Here is a 21,854-nt window from a genome sequence, read left to right on the forward strand (position 1 = left end):
TGTGGGAATACCTTACATTGTCAAGCCCAATAATTATTGTGATCTTTTGATACATCCGTGTTATAACTATATATATTTTATACTAAAGACCAAAGCCACTTTACAAACTGGTTAATGTTAGTCGGCTCCCTTAGGAGTAAATCCCTAAAGACAATCAAAAAGTCACTTTTTCTTTGATAATTGTAATTATTTTCCTAATAGAATCTTCTAAGCTAAATATTCCGTAAATTAATAAATGGCATTGAGTTGATCTTTAAAAAAAAGAATCAATAAATTAGAGTATCTTCCTAATTGCAGATTCTTTTTTTAGTGGTCTTGTTTTTTTGTTATTGGTTGGATCGTTTTCTTGGTCAGTTGAAAATACTGATAGTACTTTATTATCTTTTCTCTCCTTTGTCAACCATTTTCGACTCTCTTACATAGCTAGGTGATCAAATTTCCTTTAGAACCCAGATATGTTGGATTGGTTTGGATTTTGTGTAAGTGATGTTGGTTAGATTAGTTTTGAAGTCAGTGGGCTGATTAGCCTGACAGCCTTCCACAACTACACAAGTTGCCACAATAAACTGCTATGGCTGACACTATTTATGACTTTCCCAGCATGACCTTCTTAGGAGTTTGAAAAATTGATTTTTGAGCGTAATTTATATCGTTACCTTTTGATTTTATCTCTTGGCAGTCCCAACGATTGATTGCCCTGCTTGATTCTTTCCACTGCTTGATAGTCTCATGGCATATTTGTTACTGTTTCCTTTATGTCATTTCGTAAATACGTTACCAAGCATAGAGCCATAAAACTTGATAAAAAGCGTCGAAAATGAATGTTTCACTTTCCATTTATTTTTCCCAAAATTGTAGGGTCCCTTTTAACTCTAAACTAATATGAAGAAATCTAGAGTTTTTAAGCTATCGGAAAATTGATATCGCTTCAAAATAAATCACCTTAAATACGGATCTGGATTTTAACCATTGATGTCCATTCCACGTTATTCCCGCCAATTATTATTGTGTGTATGTGTGCCCGTTTCTGTTTGCTCCAACAGATTTGTATGCATGGAATAAATGATACTCTCTATGTTGGTGTATTATACGTTATTATATTATGCCTATCGCGGACCTTTTACTTTAATTGACTGGACTCATCATGTGAACGCCGCGCCGGTTGTTATATCGGTTATTTCGATATTCCGCATTTGCGTACGGACAAAATGGACTTTTAATCAACTTTGATTTGTACACAATGGTCGCGTATGGAATATTTAATGTTTGACTAATTAAAGGCGATGATATGAAACTCGATACTTAACTCGGTTTGTTCGACAAACGTTTGGGCTCGGCCCGATGAGTTATGTTGATTTCTAATACTGATGGCGGAATATCATAATTACATTATAACGTTTTGCCACTGTTAAATTTGTACGCTTAATATTGGTTTTATTAGAGCTACAATGTAATTTTATGGTTCAATATACACCGACCAAAATGAAAAAGGAATCACGTTTTAGTTTTTGTTTAAAGTTTTTACTCAATTTAATAACTATATTATATTACATAATTTCAGGCTTTTATTAACTCTAATTTTGTTTTGTGTAAATATATGTCTGACAAATGTAGACAATCTTATATAATATTTTAACTATAATATGGTGGCGCTCGAAATTAACCCTAATTTGGTTTAAAATATATTTTTAAATTTTGATAAATACACAATCAAAATAAAATTCTTTTATTTAAGACTTCAAGTGTTTAGCTAAAGCTTTACATGTTCCATTTTTCTTTGTAAATATAAAATAAATATTATTAGTATCTCATATTATTTTATTTATTTAAGCATATTCTCCTTCACAATTTTATAGTCCAATCCTAAGTATTTTGGAGTTTTTAAGTTTTTTTTGAACTATAATACCGCTATATTTAAAATCCTGGTGACAGATAAATTGACACCATTTAATATTTGTTTTAATATTATTATTCTATACTTACCTTCTTGGAATAGGATTTCTAATACTATCGGATTTAGTTAACATTTAAAAAAAATACTATAAACTAGAGTTTAGTTCTATTAATACATTTTTACCCGCTTCCGGGGAACTTTTAGTAACGCTGTAAAAGTAAGTCTTAAACAATGTTAGTTCACGTCAATTTAGTCGGCAATATTTTTCTTGTAATTAATTTGACAAAAATATACATGGAATGCTTTGGTAAACATGTCTTTAATACTGATCAGCATAAGCTTAAGATATGACTTCGGTAGGGAAGCGAGAATAAATTAAATGACCAAGAGGTCATTAATTCAGAGGCCTTACTTCAATTGCATTAAACCAGTAATCAAATTCACGACAAAAACTAAAATTGATTCAAGCTTACAATTTCCTTATGTTCTAGTGTTGTTCTAGTGTTCTTATATTATTTATGAAAACATAGATCGGCCTATAGAAAACCTACTCATATCGTATATCTTCCCTATGCATCTACCTGCATCTTAGAACCTTGAATGCCTGGAATAAGCCTAGCTGCAAACCATAGGCGAGGTTTTTTGACTTCACCATCTCTCAGACAATAATGTCAAATCGACTTTCCAATTTTTCATACAATATATATTTTTCTTAATTCACTAAATATTTTTTTAATGTGTTGTATTTTGTAACAGGTAAAAAATTTACTCTTTAAAAGTACGTAGAATACCTCTATGTTTAAAATGCAATTTTGCGATGTTACCACTTCGTGTTTTTTTTCTAGATATTTTTGCATGCCTATGCAGCTAGGGTCCGATCGATATTCAGCTACCAAAATATAGAACGCAGCATATGTCGTTTGCCAGCAACCTATTTATAGTCCGCGCCCATTCGATGTTATATCGATATAATGCCTTTTGACATTCCCAAGGAATTTTAATAATTTTTTGTCCAGATATTAACCATCACTAACTAAATCGATTTGTGGTGGTTATGAACACAAAATATCCCACCTTAGAAGTTTCACTTAAATGCGCATTCCCGTGAAATAATAAAGACTTATGCGGTCAGTCGCCAGGGAGCGCTGTAGTCATCGTAAAGTCGTAAGTTCGCCACTCAGTCCGCCATATTGGGTATTTTCTTTGTTTACGTGTTTTGTTATTGTACGTTTTTACTCGTTTTAACCGAGATTATTAAGGAGTGGAGTTTTTTTTAAAGGATTTAATTATTTTATTTTTATTTATTTATTTAATATTTAAACAGAAACTTAAAGTAATTTACATCGAATTTTAACAAAATAGAAAAGCTATATAAATATTAGCACCTAGGTACGCAGTACCTGTATGTGCTTGAAAAATACAACAAATACTCTAAAAATTACAACAATTGCCTCATTTTCTAAATGCTCTAGTTACTTCTAACGCGCTTAATAAATTTGTAATAAGGTACTGTTGGGTAATAAGGCCGGGTTAAGAAAAATATTTTTGTTATAACCAAATAAAAAATATTTTTATTACAAAGTAAGATACAAAAGATAAATCAACATGTATTCTTTTAAAAAACATAACTAAAAAATCAAAACAAGAATTTTTAAACATTCATAATGCAAAAAAATAAAAACAACTCTTTTGGCCTTATTACCAGCATAGGCAGGTAATATGGCCACGGAGTAAAATTTGTAGCAGGTAATAAGGCCGATTTTTAAAATTTCCTCAGGGCATGCATTCAGGGCAAATAAATGCTTCTTTATCTTCAACTGTTAGTCCAACACATTCTTCGTGAACCCAAGTACCACAAGATGAACATGCTCTCATATCGGCTACAAAGTCACGCAGGCAAATAGAACACATCCATACAGCTGAAAGGCTCGTAGTTGGCGTATTGGCGGACTTCCTGTTCACAACAGAACCCTTTTTTGAGATATTGGTAACTTTTTTACCAGAACTACGATCCTTAAATATGTGCCTTTTGACCTCTTGAGCACGATAATTCAAAGCCTTTCTTCGATTGGAGGTTTTTATTGGTGCCATATCAGGTGTAACTAAAACTTCAGAGAAAGAGTTTTGACTGAGTTGATTGAGACTGAGACTGCAGGGCTGGTACTGGAATGTACTGTTGAATTATCCTTAGTTGTCTTAAATAATGTTGCTAATGGAATATCATCTTCCGAATCCCAAAGTTCTTCCCTTACTATGGCACTTTCCTCACTATTTTCAGCTGCAATATTTTGACCACGATGAGTTGGAAGACTTGGGGCGAATGCATGTTCAGGAATGGCGTTTCTACTGAACGGGTAGATACCAGTTGATCTAAAACCATTGCAGATGTTATTAATAGTCATGCACTTTCCCCAGACTGGCGTGAATACATCAGAAAATCTCTCTTTACTCAACCTTCTATCAGGATGTTGACTCCAATATTCAAGAAGCTGTTGATCCCAGTGGGATTCAAAACACCGAAAAACGGATTTGTCCATTGGCTGGAGCTCGTGAGTCGTATTACTGGGTAGGCATAAAAGCTCAATTCCTAAAGTTTCTGCCTTTTCAGCAATGGACTCATCTAGGTGACTTGACGCTCCATCAAAAATTAAAATTGTTGGAGGGGAAGACATAAATTGTGAGAAGTGCTCCAGCCATTTGATAAATATCTCAGTCGTCATGCTGCCCTTTGCGGTCATGTGTACAGCTGAGCCTGCTGGTAAACCATCAGAATAGCAAGGTTTTCCACGTTGCCCTTTGAATAAAATCATAGGTGGTATGACATGGCCTAGGGCATTTGCACAAGCGACTACTGTGACGTTTTCCGCATGTTCAGGCGCCACTAAGTGCACTCTTTTGGCACCTTTTTGGGCTAGTACTAGCTGCTGGTGATGAAGGGTTAATCTGCAACCCTTCTCATCCATGTTGTAAATTTTTTCGGGGCTATGTTTTAATCCGGTTCTACACAGCAGAGCATCCAATTTATCAAAATAATCATTTACAATGAAATGATTCAATTTCTGAGCTCGGGCAGGATTTAATTGCTGTGCTTTGCGTTGAGCTATTTGTGGATGACGTCTTAGAAAGGCACGGTACCATTCTTTACCCGCCAATTTTTTTTCCCGGTTAAATTTATGTTTAACGCTCATTTTCTCACAATAATTGAAAACACTTCGGCGTAAAACTTTCGAAGTTAACGGAAAGCCTCTGCTAGAAAATCTCAATATTTTCCTTTCTAAGTCCGTTTCCTGTTCCATATTTAATACTGGTTTTGCTCCCAATGACCTGTTTGAGGAACCGGATTTAAGGTGATTCCTTAAGGTACGACGCGGAATCCCAGATTGCTGTTCCACCCATTCTTGAGACCGACCACTCCTTAATAGCTGAAGGGCCTCTTCCATCATTTCTTCGGTCCAATTTGCTCGTATTCCTCGATTTTTTTTCCCCATAACTGAAAAATAAAAAAGTTTAAAAAAATTTTCTACTGCGTATGTAGGAGACAGATAATATGGCCGGAACATTATAGCTACAGCTATAATACTTACCTAAGCTAGAAAACTGCTCCGCGCTGTAACTGTTGCTGACACGTTGGTATAAAAAACTATTTTCTAAGACTTCCGCAGGAATCCTACATGGAAAAACAACTTTTAGACCATCTTGTAATAGGCCTTATTACCTGGCTAGAAACTTAAAGGTAACCATTTCGGCAGGCAATAAGGCCGGGAGCTCATTGCATTGAGATAAGGTGGGAAATTTCTTTAAAAAAATATATAAGTAAGTAAAAAATATATAAGTAATGGGATTATTTTTTTAAGACTTTTGTCAGCGTAAACAATTAAGATAAATTTACAAAAAATTACGCATTATTTTGTAGCCGGCTTTATTATCTGCAAACAAATTTAATGGTAAGGCAGGTAATAAGGCCGCGGCCTTGTTACAAGTCTGGCATCCATTTTCTTTTTGAGGTTAGATGTAACAAAAAAAGAGTAAATAAAACGAAACAACTATGTTAAGTTAATCTATATACCAACACAATTTGGAAAATATAATGCAAACAATACTCTAATCAAACTACCAAAAAATGTTACTCACCTTTTGCAGGTATTTTTTACAACACGGGCACGAAAACACTTCCAAATTTTTAAACACGTGCATGTAGGTAAATGGAGGAATGTATACTAGCTCGCAAAGCGCCAACTGTTTTGTGTTAGATCTGTCTACACCTAGATGGTGCCACTAGGACCACAGAATATTAAGGTATCCGTTGGAATAACTTTGGCTTTATTACCTGCCCGGCCTTATTACCCAACAGTACCTTACACAAGATAAACTTAATTTTAATTTATGGTAAATCGTTTTTAATTATTATTGAAAAATTTCTAAAAAATTTAAGATGTTACATAAGATGTATTCTTTCGATTTCTTCTTAAATGTACCCATGATTTCTATAGTTCTTATATTGTGAGGTAACAAATTGTAAAGTTTCGGCCCTAAATAATCTACAAAATGTTGTTCCATAGTATTTTTACATAAGATAGAGTTATGTAGTTGGTTTGATTTACCTCTTGTAGGATAGTTATGTGATATGATGGTGCAACTAAATTTATTATTTAAATGGACATTATTACAAACTTCTATTACATATAATGTTCTTATATTAGATATTTCTTTTGAGTATAACATGTGAGTAGGGTAGAGTTTTGGTTTTTTTAAAATGATTTTAATTATGTAATTTTGTATAACCCTTAACTGTTCCATATTCATACTGTACATACCACCCCACACCAACATACCATACCTAAGCAACGGTTCAACAAGTGCCTTATAGACTACAATTACATTTTTTTTTGTTTAAGAACTGTCTAAGTAAATAAAACTTGTAAATTAGACATCTGATTTTTTTAGTAATATATATATAACCAGTTGGTTCCATTTTAAATTGTTATCTAAAATAATTCCTAAGTATTTTATTTCGTTTTGCTCTTTTATTAAATTGTTATGATTTATTTTAATGTTGCTAAAATTTGGTCTATTTGCTGCTGTAAGTGAAAAGGCTACATAATATGTTTTAGAAATATTTAAACTTAGTTTGAATGTATCCAAAAAATCTTTAGTTTTTTTGAAACCAACCTTAAGTTTTTCTCTCACCCCTTCCCAAGTTTTATCCGAAAAAATTATTACCGTGTCATCAGCATAAGCTATAACTTTCCCACCCACATTAAGATCACAAAGCATGTTTATGTAAAGAATAAATAAAATTGGTCCGAGAACGGTACCTTGAGGCACGCCATGTTTAATTTTTTTGGGAGAGCTTAATATATTATTTATTTTGACAAATCGAGTACGATTTGTGAGAAAATTCTCAAAGATGCTCAAAACCGGTCCCCGCACACCAAATTTTTTCAAGGACATTAATGAGGAGGGAATGGGATACGCTATCAAACGCTTTTTGCAAGTCCAGGAATAGAGCTATCGTTTTTTTTTGCCTACTTTTAAATTACCAGTAACATTTTTTACCAATTCATACATTGCATCAGTTGTCCGCTTACCTTCAAGAAATCCAAATTGATTTTCTGATATGCCGTCAATGGTATTCAAAAAATCAACAAGTCGTGATTTAAGGCATTTCTCGTAAATTTTAGCAAAATTTGAAATAACGCTTATTGGCCTATAATTTTCTATATCGAGTTTATCTCCTGATTTATAAATTGGTGTAACGATAGAAGCCTTAAAGTAAGATGGTACAATGCCTGTTTTGAAAATCTGGTTTATTATATGTGTAATTGGAGCCTTAAGTTTTAAATATAGAAGTTTTATTCTTTTAGAAGTAATTTGATCAATACCAGGGGAGCAATTATTTTTAAGGGAATTTATATGTTTTACTATTTCTGTTGAAATTGTAGGTCTTAAATACATAGAGTTAGGAATTGATTTTTTTATAGGGGTTGGCGTTTATGGGCGATTAAGGACACCAGAAATTTGAGCACCAATATTAACAAAATAATCATAATCATAGCATAATCATTAGCATAATCAGCAATTTCATTGATTTAGTCAGAATCATATTTTGCTTTTTAATTTGTAATATCTGTGGTTTTTGTCATTTTGATTTGTGGCCTCATTAATTAATTTGTACAATTTTTTAATGTCATGTTCATGCTCAAAAACTTGATTTTTATAGTATTCATTTTTGGTGACCGTAATTAACCTTTTTAATTTATTTTTGTAATTAGTATATTCTAATTTATTTTCGTCAGTAGGATTTAATCTCAAATTTCTTTTCATTTTATCTCTTTTTTTATTAGAAACAATTAACCCAGTTGAAATCCATTTGTATTTTAGTTTTATTTCAGTTTTTATTTCAGATTTTTTTATTATGTCAGTGAAGTTGTTTATTAAATATTTGCATGCTTCTTCTGGATCATTAATGGCTAAAGTAGCATTCCAATCAACTAACTCAGCTTCATGTCTTAGTCGTGTGTAATCAGTTTTTGTTAGTGTGTTTATGTCAGTGCTGTCTATATTTTCTTTATGACTTGAGATATCTAACATAATAGGCAGGTGGTCAGTAATGTCGTGGTTAATAATAAATGTTGTGGCTTTTTTTACCTTGGCTTTCATTTTATTTCTCAAAAATATATGGTCTATACAAGTATTACTAATTTCTCTTGTAGTTTTGTTACACATGGAAACAAATCCAATTGAATTCATTAAGGCTAGGTATTTTATAACTTTTTGATCACTACTTTTCAACAAAATTATATTTATGTCGCCCAAAAACAGATCTATGTTAGATTTTTGACAATTTTTAAAAAATAAATCAAGGTCATCCAAAAATTGACGTACATTGGTTGACGGGGATCGGTAGGTAGAGAATATATTATAATCTAGATGATCTATGTGAATTTTCATAGTAGTGATAGTACTACCTGATTATTTATTTACCTAACTGCTTATTGAAAGCTGCTTTTTGTGTGTATTTACCGTTTTTTTGTGAGTTAAAGAACAGCCATCTATTTTGCTGATGAAAAAAGACCTCAAAAAAAAATGTTGTGTACCGGGTTGCTCCAATAAAGATGGCAGTCGCTTTCGTTTTCCCAATAAAAACCATAAATATTGGATTGATCAGTGCCTGAAAAAAGTTAACAATCCGAAGCTCATGACAATGCCTTTTGATACTTTATACCAAAATTGTGTTGTGTGCCTGAAAGGCAGAAAATTTCTCCTCCTTTTTCATGGGGAGGATATTTTGTGGTTATGAACGTCTACAAACTAAAGTTTTTTTGTGGAAATCAATTTAAAAGTAGAATATTAAAGAAATGAAAAAAGCTCCCAAAGGATTTGACTTAATTTTTTTTCTATAAAATACAGTGCTTAATAACTTTCTTAAAAAAAAAAAAAAAAAAAAAAAAACACGTCAAATTAGATATACAGGGGGACATTTAATTATGCATTTAATGAAGTTCTGTCAATCACCTCCTCACCTCCAGCTAACCTCACTTTAATATGTCAAATGGGAACCTCCATCGTGTGATACATCATAGTAAGCAGCGTAAAATTCTCTATTCAACGGTACCAAAAAAAATGAAATCGGTAAATGTGTAAGCAAATAGTTGACGAAAATGTCTAGAAATAATGAATATAATATTTACGCCAAACTTTGGTATTTTAAATGAATAATTTTAGTGTGGTACCTACATCATTTTAAAACTCTTACATTTTTTATAATAGATCATCAAAAAAAAATACAAGCAATTTAGAAGTTAAAATGTGTGGCAACAAACAGTACATTTAGTTCAAGCAAATTATTTATTTTTTTAAGTAAAGAATGTGTACTGTTATTTGCGAGAAAAAAGAGTGTCTTCAAATTTTTTGCAAAAATCTTTGTTGTTCTTATAACTTTATTTATTTCACTTATATTTTTTGCGAAACCTACCTAATAGGTACAAAAAAACACTGCAATACCTTACATTTTTAAGGCGTTTGAAAAGCAGGCGATTTATTATTGTTAAAACTGTCAGTTTGACGCATGCAATTTTTCAATTTTAGTTAAATCAGTGAGTTAATAAAATGGTGTATACGCTAGTCTAAAAAATAGAAATAATTTTCCTTTATGGAGCTCAAGATCGGTGTGCTCGCAGAACCGCGAGAGAATTTAATGAAAGGTATCAAGATAAAAACGTGAGCCATAAATACGTATTAGAATTGATACGAAAATTTGAAGAGACGGGATCGATTTGCAATAAGAAAAAAATATGAAAATAGAGTTATCGATGAAGCATGCCAAGTTGAAGTACTAGGACAATTTGCTATGGATCCAACTTTGTCTATACCAAAGGCCGCAAAACTAACAAATATTTCCACTGGTTCCGTACATTAAGTTTAAAAAAAAAAAATAAGTTCTCTTCTTATAAAATTCATATTCTTCATGAACTCGGAGAAGATGATTTTGATAGGAGAATTCAATTTTGTGAAGTGATGTGCCAGCTAATTGACGACGATCCCCATTTATTGAAGAACATTTGCTTCAGTGACGAATCGACTTTTTTTTTAAATGGCCTGGTGAACAGACATAACTGTAGATACTGGGATAATGAAAATCCGCATGTTTTTCGGGAAGGCCATACCCAATATCCCCAAAAAATTAATGTTTTGGCAGGAATTTATGAGAATGAAATAATCGGGCCATTTTTTTGGAAGAAAATTTGACTGGCGAAATTTATTTAAACCTTTTAAATAAAAGCAAAAAAAAAAGCAAAAAAAAAGAAAATGCAATATACCCTTCCATCATCCAATCTATGGAAAATCAAGTAGATCAACATGGTGCTATATTATTGAATGAAAATAATATACATTTTCAGCAGGATGGAGCTCCCGCGCACTACACTTTGGTAGTTCGAGAGTGGCTTGATGAAAATTTTCGAGAAAAGTGGATTGGCAGACGTGGTGAAATCGAATGGCCTGCGCGGTCTCCGGACCTAACCCCACTAGACTTTTTTCTTTGGGGCTACTAGAAAAGCAAAGTTTATAAAACCCCACCTGAGGGTATTGAGAATTTAAAAAATAGAATATTTCAAGAATGCAGAGAAAGTAGCGGGCAGACCCTTGCCAATATTTGTAAGGAGTTTGAAAATAGGCTTTTTTATTATCTTGCTAGTAACGGAGCGCATTTTGAACATTTAATAAAATAAATTTGTTAAACTAATTAAATTTGTTTTTCTACCCTACCAATTTACACTTTAATTGCTTCTTGGTCAATCAATTTTTATTTTTTTTACAACCATTGATAGCATAATGAATGCCCTTTAAAATAGTGTATCATATCATGGGGTATTGATTTGACATACCAAATTTGGCGTAAATAAAATATTCATTATTTCTAAACATTTTCGCTAACTATTTGCTTACACATTTACCGATTTAATTTTTTTGGTACCGTTGAATAGAGAATTTTACGCTCCTACTATGATGTATCACACGATGGGGGTTCCCATTTGACATATTAAAGTGAGGTTAGCTGGAGGTGAGGAGGTGATTGACAGAACTTTAGTAAATGCATAATTAAACGTCCCCCTGTATATCTAATTTGACGTGTTTTTTTTTTTTTTTTTTTTTTTTTTTTTTAAGAAAGTTATTAAGGGTGGATCGTTTTGAAATGAAAGCACTGTATTTTTGTTCATGTTAAGTTGATTAGCTCTAGGCTAGACTTTGCCTTTGTACATTTTGGTATAACAAAGACATTATTAATTTTAGTTAAGTTTCTCACAAAAGGGAACTAAATTTGGTTAAATGTTTCACCTACATATTAAAATGATAAACAAAAGTGGAAAACAAAATGTGAAGAAAAAGGCAAAAGACTTAAATGATAAAGCAACTAGCCTTACCCTTAAGTAAGCAAGAAATAAAAAAATATATTCTGAAAAAATTTAGATAGATGTTTTTCTAACTATAGTTTATCTACATTTAGAGTATTCTGCAAGAAAAAACCAATTTTTTGGTTTTCCCCTTAAGGCACATAAACATATGCCTGGGTGACAAATTCAAAAATAATATACGACATATATTTCGTCGGTCGTTGAGGCCGAAAGTGAAGTAGAAACCCTGTTTCAATTTCCCCATCGTAAATTCGATTTCGATGACCGCATCGTCCGCCGACCGATCTCGTATGACGTTTGCGTTAAGTGGAAAAAACGATTCAACCGTCCTTTTAGACTTCTTCACTCCCCCTTTTTCCATAACAGGTTTTATGTTTTTATTTTGCTTTTGTGTTTTTCATCGAATGCAAATTTAAGGCCTCCTTTTGTAAAAAAAATGGCAATAGAACCATTTGCATACTTTTACTTGTTACTAAAATATTGAACTAGAATCACTAAATCCCATTTTATTTACTTTATTTATAATCTAATAAAAAAGTTGATTGTGCTCCTAATTAATTATATCACTCCCAGTTAAACGACTAAGCTAGTATTTTTTTAACATGTTTTTTTTTGTATTAACCTTAAGTGCAACGGATTTGGTCTTTGTCAATCTTTTAACCTTTTTAAGAGTTTATTTAATTTAAGACCTATAAACCTAAGACTATATATGAAAAAAAGGGAGTCAATTATAAAAAATACAAACTTTGTTTGAGCGAGAAATTGCGCATGCAAATGTCTCGTCATTTGGGGATTTAATTAAGTTAATTTCAAGTGCAAAAAAGAAAGCGAAATTTTCCTACGTTATATTGGCACGTGAAAATAATGCCTGGATAAATCAAGAGATTCTCCAGATGATGAGACAGCGTGATAAAATTTATAAAAAAAAACGCTTGAAACAATAAAATTAAGTTTTAAAAAATCAACACTTTTAAAAGAACAGGGAAATATGTTAAAAAACAATGGAAATTTATTAATAATTTTCTTGGTAAGGATCCTAATAAAGTTTATATTGATTCGTTAGAAACAGATAATGGGAAAATAACTAACATCGTTGAAGCAGCAAATAAATTGAATGCACATTTTGCTCATGTCGGTGTGGGTATTGTAAAAGAGTTGGAAAATGACGTTAGGTATTTAGGAAAAAACATTTCGTTTCCTGAGATTAACTGTAATAAGTAAGAACTAAAAATAACTAGAATTTCTTCAATCTTTAAGTCAAGTAATAAGTCTTCGATGAATAACTACACCCCAATTTCGGTAACAAGTGTTTTTTCTAAAATTATTGAGAAAATAATTAAAAAAAGGATGACGTCTTTTATTAATAAATATTTCCCACTTGATGATTACCAATATGGGTTTGTTGAGAGCAGTAATATTCTTAACGCAACAGTTGCTTTTGTAGATTACATATCGCGAGCATTGGATAAAAAGAAATTAGTTGTGGCCGTATTTGTCGACAATAATAAGCACTTGATGTTGTGAGTACCGATATACTTTTAAAAAAGCTCAAGAAAATGGGATTCAGTGTAGTACTTTTTAATTTACTTAAAACATATCTCAAAAATAGGAAACAATATGTAAAATTAAATAATACGCGTAGTTCAGTGTTATCCTTGTATGTATTAAACTTGAAGTTTGCTAATCTTACTGCGCGTTACTTCACTTTTGCCGATGATACTGTGTTAGTTTATATAGGTAGTAGCAAGGTTATTCTAGAGAATAAGATCAATGCCGATCTCAAAATATACTGGTTGCATTTTAATAAATTAAAAATTAATTCTAATAAAACAAAATGTATGTTATTTAATGAAAAAAATATACAAATTGATGACTTTAATATTGGTATATATGATTTTCACATTCACAAAGTTGAGAAAATTCGGTATCTGGGCTTAATAATTGATGAAGCATTAACCTTAGGTATTCAGTCCCTATTTGGGGAGTGTGTGCTCAAACTAATTTTACTACGGTTGAAACTCTTCAAAATAAATGTATTATTATTTTCTTTTTAAGTTATTAAGTTCTCTTTAATTACGATAGGCTTATGCATACAGATACACTTTATCAAGAATTACATCGTAATAAGTTTAATAAAATACTAAAAATAGAACATTGTAAACTAGTATATAAAATTATCCACAAAAAGCAAAAATCTAATAAAAACATTACTTTTACGAATATGATACATAGTTATCCAACAAAAAATATAAATAACATTTATCAGAACTAAACAAGAACTAACATAGGATTGGGAAATCCTATTGTAAAAGCTTTTAAGGTATTTAATGAATTGCCAGAAAATATAAGATGTGTTCAACCATTTAGTAATAATTATTCCAAAAAAATTATATAATATTCTTTTATACTTAGTTTTTTTTAGGCATAGGCTGACTGTATAGAAGCAAAATAGTTACTCTCGTAACCAATGCTTGCATGCATTGACTAGGGAGTTTTAATTTTAATATACACATGTAAACATTATTGGAGAAAATAAAAATGTTTTCAAAAAAAAACCTACTACTAGTTACGTTTTCTATTTTTTAGTTCTTTTAATAAAACAAGACTAAAACCATAAATAAAAAATAATTGACGAATCAACAAAGCCATTATGTAATAGAACCTTTTGATCCAAAAAGTATTTTTTTAAGATTATTGTAAATTTAGATTTTAAAAGGTTTTTGTAAGATTGGCCATCTAGGATATACGCCTACGTCCAGGACCTCGCTTGCCCTCAATCTTCTAGGGTAGTAGGATTTTCTGAAAAAGTCGATATTTATCATTACGTGTAATGTGGCCAGAATAGCAGTGGCGAAGCGTGAATTTTTTTTTCGAGTAGACAAACAATGAAAATCGTTAATTAGAAATAAATGTGTATTCAATATTATTCAATTTAATGAAATAGAGAATGAAGGCGCATGAAATATTAACTCAAAGAGAAAAATTATGTAGTGATATAAAAAAGAAAAAAATAAATACTACTTACAAAAAAACACAACATCGGATTAATCCTGTTTAGATACTATTTAATAATAGTAAGGAGAGGCTATGTTCTGTGTTTTTTTTTTTAATTTTAATTCAACAATTACATGAAATAATTACGTGATAAATTAATGACAAATAACTGGATAATTTTGGGTAGACAGTGTCTACCTTGTCTACTCGTACGCTTCGCTACTGCAGAATAGACCAGTTTTCTGTTTTTTACGGTAGTAATAATTTCCCTGTCTCTTCTGAGCCTCTCCAATATCATGCTATTAGTTGTAAAGAACGTATATTAAATGTAGCACCTTATTTAGAATGTGTCTAAGCGTTTGGTGGTAGCATCGATAAAACTCTAGCTTTCTACGTTGTAGAGGAGAACATTAAAGACGTAGCATCTGAGAATGCTTGAATGCGTATGTTGATAATAAGAGAAAGGTTAAAAAAGACATTCTTAAGGCGATTAAAACCGCTGGTGGCTTTTTCGATATTACAGCCCAGGTAGGATATTTTCTCTACTAACTCTTTCCAATGGTGTATCATTAATTTAGTCTTTTCAGAGCTTAGTCTTAGTTCGTATTCATTACTTGCTACAACAAAATTATTTATTAATTTCTGGAGACCATCTGCCACTAGTACTGTGTCATCTGCATATCTAGTATTATTGATAAGCTGACCATTTTTTATAATACTATGTCTGCGTAATATTTTTCTTCGTGCAAAGCTTCTCTGAATAAATTTTAGAAATATATATTAAATAAGGCTAGTGATAGTATGCGTCCCTGCCCGCACTGTAACTTTTGGTTGGAGATATAGGTTTGACTATAGTCTTATACCCTCACCATCAATCAATTGCCGATATTTTAAGAAATGCAATTAGTTTCATCTGCAACACTATGTCAAATGCCTTTTCCAAGTGAATAAAGCATGCAAATTCGTCGCATCTGACATCCCTCGCTCTTTGCATTACTACTTACAACCTACTCTAAATCTGTGGACCTCGCATTTCCCGTTGTTGTTTTTGCTTTAATCTGTTTGCAAGTATCCAGTCTCATAAATATAATTAAATAGCCTACTTGGTTGCTGGAAGAGTTGTAATTTGGGACGCCTCTAGTAGTTTCAAAATTTCCCCTTGCGCACTATCGGATTTGGTGATTTTCCATTTGAAAGTCGTTTAATAGCCTTTTTAACTTCTGTACTTGTTATTTTTAAGAGTTATGTTTTTTGGGTGGTGTTCTTATTGTATCTTCGAATAGTTCTTGCATATTATATTCATTTAATTTTTTCAGTTTGGTCCCAATTCTTGCCAAAAAATCAAAATCAAAAATTTGGCCCCTTGGGTCTAAAATTATGTCGGTATTGCATTGTTTACTTTTTTTTGCATCAGTCGTCATTTTTTTATTGAAGAATTTCAATTTCCATACACTTTTTAGTTAGGCACATCTCTTTTGCTTTCTTTATTTTCCGCAGTATATTCTTGTAGAGTTTATTGAATTAATTGAACTATTTGAGTTTTTGTCATTTCTCCATCATCTTCAATATTTCGTCTGATAAACATTTTTGTTTCTTTTCCTTTTTTTTAATTTTAGATTTTCACATGCTACTGGAGTAACAGATGTCTTTATTTTATTATTCTATTACTCTTTTATGTCGTTTATGTAGTGTTTTCAGCTGTTTTAGAAAAGTTTTGATTAACCTCTTATTTGACTTTTTCCTAGATTATCTTTTCTTTCAATATTTCAATGTCCTCTTTGGGAATCATTTTCTTACGAAATACTTTGAATCGTATGACATTTGCAACTAATAAATTCTAGTCCGAGAAGACTTCTGCGTCTAGATATAGTTTTACTGAGGTAACGGAGTTTTAAAATTTTTCGTTTTTGTTGATAGAATCAGTTTGGTTTCTCATAATTCTCTCTGAAGTGTCTCCGGAAGCATTCATATATAAAGATTTTTGTTACATATTGCTCCGTCTGTGAACTATATAAGTCTTGCTCCTCTTTCATTTTCATACCTATACCGTATCTTCCCATAATGCTATCAACTGTACCCTGTAATATTTTAGCGTTAAAATTACCCATGATGATACTAAGCCCATGTTTTTTTTATAAGTTTTGATCAGTCTATGGTCTGATAAATATTTTTTATTTTATGTTTTAAGAGATTCGTCTGAGGATACGTAAGCCTGAATGATGTTCATATCAAGCAGCCCAATCCGATCTTTAATAGTGTAGTTTTATCCAATACAGGTCTAAAACCTATCACTACTTTAGCTATCTTTTTTTTACTATTATAGCCACGTAGTCTCTGTTTCGTGTTCTATCATCTCCCGAGTATTAGATAAGGTTCTTTTTGATGACAATTTCTTGAAATTTGGCGATCGAACTTCATTGCATCCTAAAATATTGGTGTTCATGCATTTAATTTCATAAATCATCTTTGCTGGTTCGCGGGGGTAGCAAGTAGACTAGTAGTAAATAAGTCTACTTTAAGGATACGACTCTGCCCACGCGACCCTTGGTTTGCTCCCAAATCCATCTCTAATCCCTTTATTTATCCAAATCTAATAACCTATTATCCATCCTCCCCGGTGAAGGATAGCATTGATTACCAGTACCAGCTCAAGGTGCATAGAAAATGATCCTGGATCGGCTTGAAATTGGACTACCATGACTGGAGCAATTCTCAATGGTTGTGGTACGGCGAAAATCCGTAGCATCGGACCCACAGTGATCGGCTAAAATAAATAAACTTGTCAATACGTAGGGCAAGCGCAGCATTCTATCCTGCCAAAACCTGAGTAAATTAACCGTGAGATGTCCAATCGTCAAAGAATAATACTCCTGGTAAGTAGAGTTGTTATCTCAGAATCTCACACTGATCTGTCAGTCAGCTCTACGGATTCTGGGGAGGCAAAAATTCTACTAATTGCCTCATTCACATTCACGAACATATATTGCGACCTACAACATACATACCATGAGAACGGAAGATCATCTCGAGGAACTGCAGCAACAGATAAAACCATTAGAATGACAATAAAAAGGTTTTAATAAGGACGTGACCTTTCTGAGCCAAATGCGATTTGCTAATGACATTGCTATAATTTCTAACAGCTTGGAGAAACTGGGGGAAATGCTGGAACAGTTAAACGAAGCCTCTACGGGCATAGGTCTTCAAAACGAAAGTGATCATCTCAGATAACTTTCAGGTCGTTCTAGATAACCAGATTATTGAGAATGATACTGAATACATCTACCTCGAAAAGGTTGTTAAGCTGAGGTAGAAAAACCAAAAATCTGTCTGCAGCTAGCTTGGGCTGGTTTCGTCAAACTAAAATACATTTTCAGAAATCTAAATATCTCAATGAGTTTAAAATGAAGACTGTACGATCTGTGCATTTTACTTGTGGCAACTTATGATCTGGAGATAAGCACACTACACCAATATAGCGCAAGTCGGCTTAGAGTACCTAAAAGAGTAACGGAACGTGCAATGTTGAGAATGTCTTTAAGGGATAGGATAAGAAATTAGGAGATAAGGAGGAATCGTTAATATAATCAAGAAAGTGGTCGAGTTGAAATGAATCTGGGCCGATTACGTAGAGAGACAAGATAAGGAGAGATGGACAAAAAGAGTAATACAGTCGCGGCCTAGAGAAATAGAGGAAGACCACAAAGAAGATGGACGGATAACATCATGAAGATAGTGGGTAAAGACTGGCTTAGAATTACCCAAAATCGACACGCGTGGAAAACTCAAAAGTAAATTGGAGAAGACTGATAAAGAAGAAGTTTTTACATCTAGAAGGCGTTTCCTTATACCCAAGCTAAGAAGGCGTCTAATGCAAGACTAGCAACCCCACTGGGGAACATGAACTATACCAGTATGGTAAGGAAAGCGTCGATTATAGAAAATTATATATTATCGTGTATGTTAAAGTATATACAATAGCTCAGGTAGGGTGTGAGTCGCTGGGGCTGGTACGTCTCGTTGTACGACAAGAGACGAACGGAAAGTTCGGGAACAAGTTTTTAATTGAAATATGAAATTCTTTACTAGCATTGTATTTTATCTTATTTTTATGATTATATTTTATTCATTTTAACTCTTATACGTTGACTAACAATCGAACATTATTTCAGTAACCAAAAATCTACTAAAAGAGCACGCGGTGAAAAATATCGTGACCTAGAGGTACGACTTATTTTATTCAAATCTAGAATTAGGCGACATAGGTGTTTTAACAATGGTATAGTTTTTTTATATTATAAGTTCACATTCGTTCAATTTATTTTATAGAGCTCGTATAGCAGGCACGTCTCTCACGACAGTTTCCACTGATACCTTCATTGACCCCTAAACCTTCGCTATTGTGATTTGTAATAACATAAAATAAAATTTGACCTAGAAAAGCATCCAAAACACCCCCTAATATCAACAGTGAAAATCAATAAGTACGTGAACTGAAACAAGATATGAGGGAGGCAAGCTTTTTTCCTTCAGATCAGTATCGCTTGAGCGTGGCATTATATGAAGCATATGAGAAATGGAAAAACTTTGTTTTCACACAAAGTTGTTTTTTCACGTAACGTGCTATTTTACTTTTTATTATTGTATATTTTGAGGCTCAAATTGCTTTTTGATATTTTATTTGTTTTAAAAGAACTTTTGCAAACATTGTTTTTTAGTGGGACTGAAATTATGGAAAAAATTTGTTTTTTTTTTTAGTTTTGTATTTGGTTCATAAAATGTAAGTAACTAATAATTGAAAAAGGTAAAGGAATAAAGACACTTTCTAATATGGTACTTATCGATGCTTCCAATTTCATTTAAATAATTTTTTTTGTTAGTTTAGTGAATAAAAAGTTAAAACATATAAAAAGCTTCAAATCAATTCAATGAGCTGGTGGCACCTTCGATTAGTCATCATAAGCTCTATATTTTATATGGCTACTCATTGCTTGTTATCTTAATGATAGTAGAGTTATACATATTTAATTAGATATTGATTTTGTAAGTCTTTTATTTGTAAAGAATAATTATTATGGTCTTTGAAGTTCTTGGAAGCCTTTGGCACTTTAAGAAACCGTCTTTTACTTATACTTAGGAACTAGTAAAAGAATTTTAGACAATTTATGCTAATTTCAAAATATGTAATAAATATGAATGATACTTGTCTGTAAAACTGTAGAAATGTATACTAAGATATATTATAGATATATATTAAGAATATTGTTAAAGATACCTAAAAGAAACAAATTCTGTTTTTATATTTTTTAACGAAGCTCATAATTTGTATCTAATAGTAAAGGCAAAATTCCAGTTTTTCTAATGATTGGCTATCTAGATAATGACGCTGGAATCTGAAAAAGTTTTACTCTACAGTAAAATTTTATTATAATAACTTATTATTTTTATTTTATTAACATTAGGTGGTAAAATATGGATCTTACAATTATAATCAGAAACGAAAACTGTAATTTTTTTGTTTGTATTTATTTTTTTTAGTATAGGTCACTGCAGAAGTACTATAGGTCACTATCTGAAAAATTACTAAAATAAAATAAAAACGTCCCTTTTGTATAAAAAAGTACGTCCATAAGCGTTTAGAGGTCAATTTCTCATCCAGTAAGTCGAATTTTGATGGCTTGCTTAAAAATAGTTTTTTAATAATTTTTTTTCCTCTACATCCCTTTTCTATGCAGTTACTTTGTACAATTTTACGAAATTTTATTCATTATTAGAAAAGCGTCATTAAAACATTCTGCTAGGGACATAACTAGATAATTGTGCTTTTCAGGGCTGTTCTACCTCTAATACATTCTTGCTATTTTCATACGCCCTGTATATTAAAAGAAAAATACCTTTGTTATTTAAAAAGAACGAAATTTACTACAAAAAAAAATCGTACTGATATCGATAGTATGAGTAATTTTTGAAAAATCTATTTTTATTTAATTAGATTTAAGCTTAAATAAAAACTTTAATTTGAAAATTTCAAATAAACTCATATATAATAAAACACATACATAAAATGTAGTTATACTGCACCACGCATAAAATACATAATAGCATGTATTGGTAATGGCACATCATCTAAAAGTTCTGGCAGCTGACTGTTAATTATCAAGAAAAAAGTTTAACTGCCTGGGCACATGGTTATGTGAAGACTAGTCTTCAGGCGTAAAACTCAAATGCCGAATAGAAATAGCGAAGACAGAAATTGAGAAATAGTGAGCTGAATAAGATCCACAACATGTTACGTATGGTCCGTCCTGTTTGGGGAAGCAAGGAAGAAGGGGTTTAGGCAGAAAGAGGATGACGTGGTCCCAAAATATAAAACATTGGACAGGTATAGTAATCACAGAAAAATGTATTCAGTAAACTACTAGAGATAGGAAAAACTGCTCAGAGGTGATCACAAAAATCCATTAATTAAGCAGCGGAAGAAGAAAAAGAGAGTGACTAATGACGTTTTTTAAAAATCCAGCTTCATCAGTAAAAAAGAATTAACCGAATGAACTTGAATGAACTTATCTTAAATTCAATTTAAGAATTCGAGAAATAGTACATTTTAAGCATTCAAACTCGATTGCTAATTTTCGCATACTTAAAAGAGGATCTGAAATCTGAAAGATCCAAATTATTTAAAATATTTTCTTTTGTTCTTAAAATTACTTATGCACAGCATTTATTTTAAAGTAAAAGAATTATAATTTTTACGAGTTTCCCTCAGATGACGATGATCTTTTAAACGTTTCTTATTGGGAATTTTGCAATTTGGAAATCACTCCTCGTAAAGCCTTTAGACTTCTGAATTATTATACCATGCAAGTCTATGCATTAGATACATATTACAAAGAGCAGGAGTCTCGTCTGAGACGGGTTTTTTTTCTTGGGGGCTCTACTAGATAAAAGATTGAATTGAAAAGCTTATATTAATGAGGTTGGGGTAGCCAGATGCTCTTCGAGTAATATCTAATAATGTGGGCATGCATTCTGGTGTGATAGCTGATCATAAG

The 21,854-nt window shown here is 31.9% G+C and overlaps 1 protein-coding gene and 1 long non-coding RNA gene across 4 annotated transcripts in view; one reads left to right on the forward strand and one right to left on the reverse strand.

Moving 5' to 3' along the window:
* LOC126744587 (dachshund homolog 2) overlaps positions 1-21,854 on the forward strand; it is an 842,630-nt gene that overhangs the window by 593,672 nt on the left and 227,104 nt on the right. The window lies entirely within an intron of this gene.
* On the reverse strand, positions 14,513-17,785 carry LOC126744606 (uncharacterized). The gene is made up of 3 exons (XR_007663253.1): positions 17,626-17,785; positions 17,401-17,566; positions 14,513-14,607 (listed from the first exon to the last, which is right to left on the reverse strand). It is a non-coding gene; the product is annotated as an uncharacterized LOC126744606 (long non-coding RNA).

This window comes from Anthonomus grandis, chromosome 14 (assembly GCF_022605725.1).
Source record: "Anthonomus grandis grandis chromosome 14, icAntGran1.3, whole genome shotgun sequence".
In the NCBI taxonomy this organism is placed as follows: domain Eukaryota; kingdom Metazoa; phylum Arthropoda; class Insecta; order Coleoptera; family Curculionidae; genus Anthonomus; species Anthonomus grandis.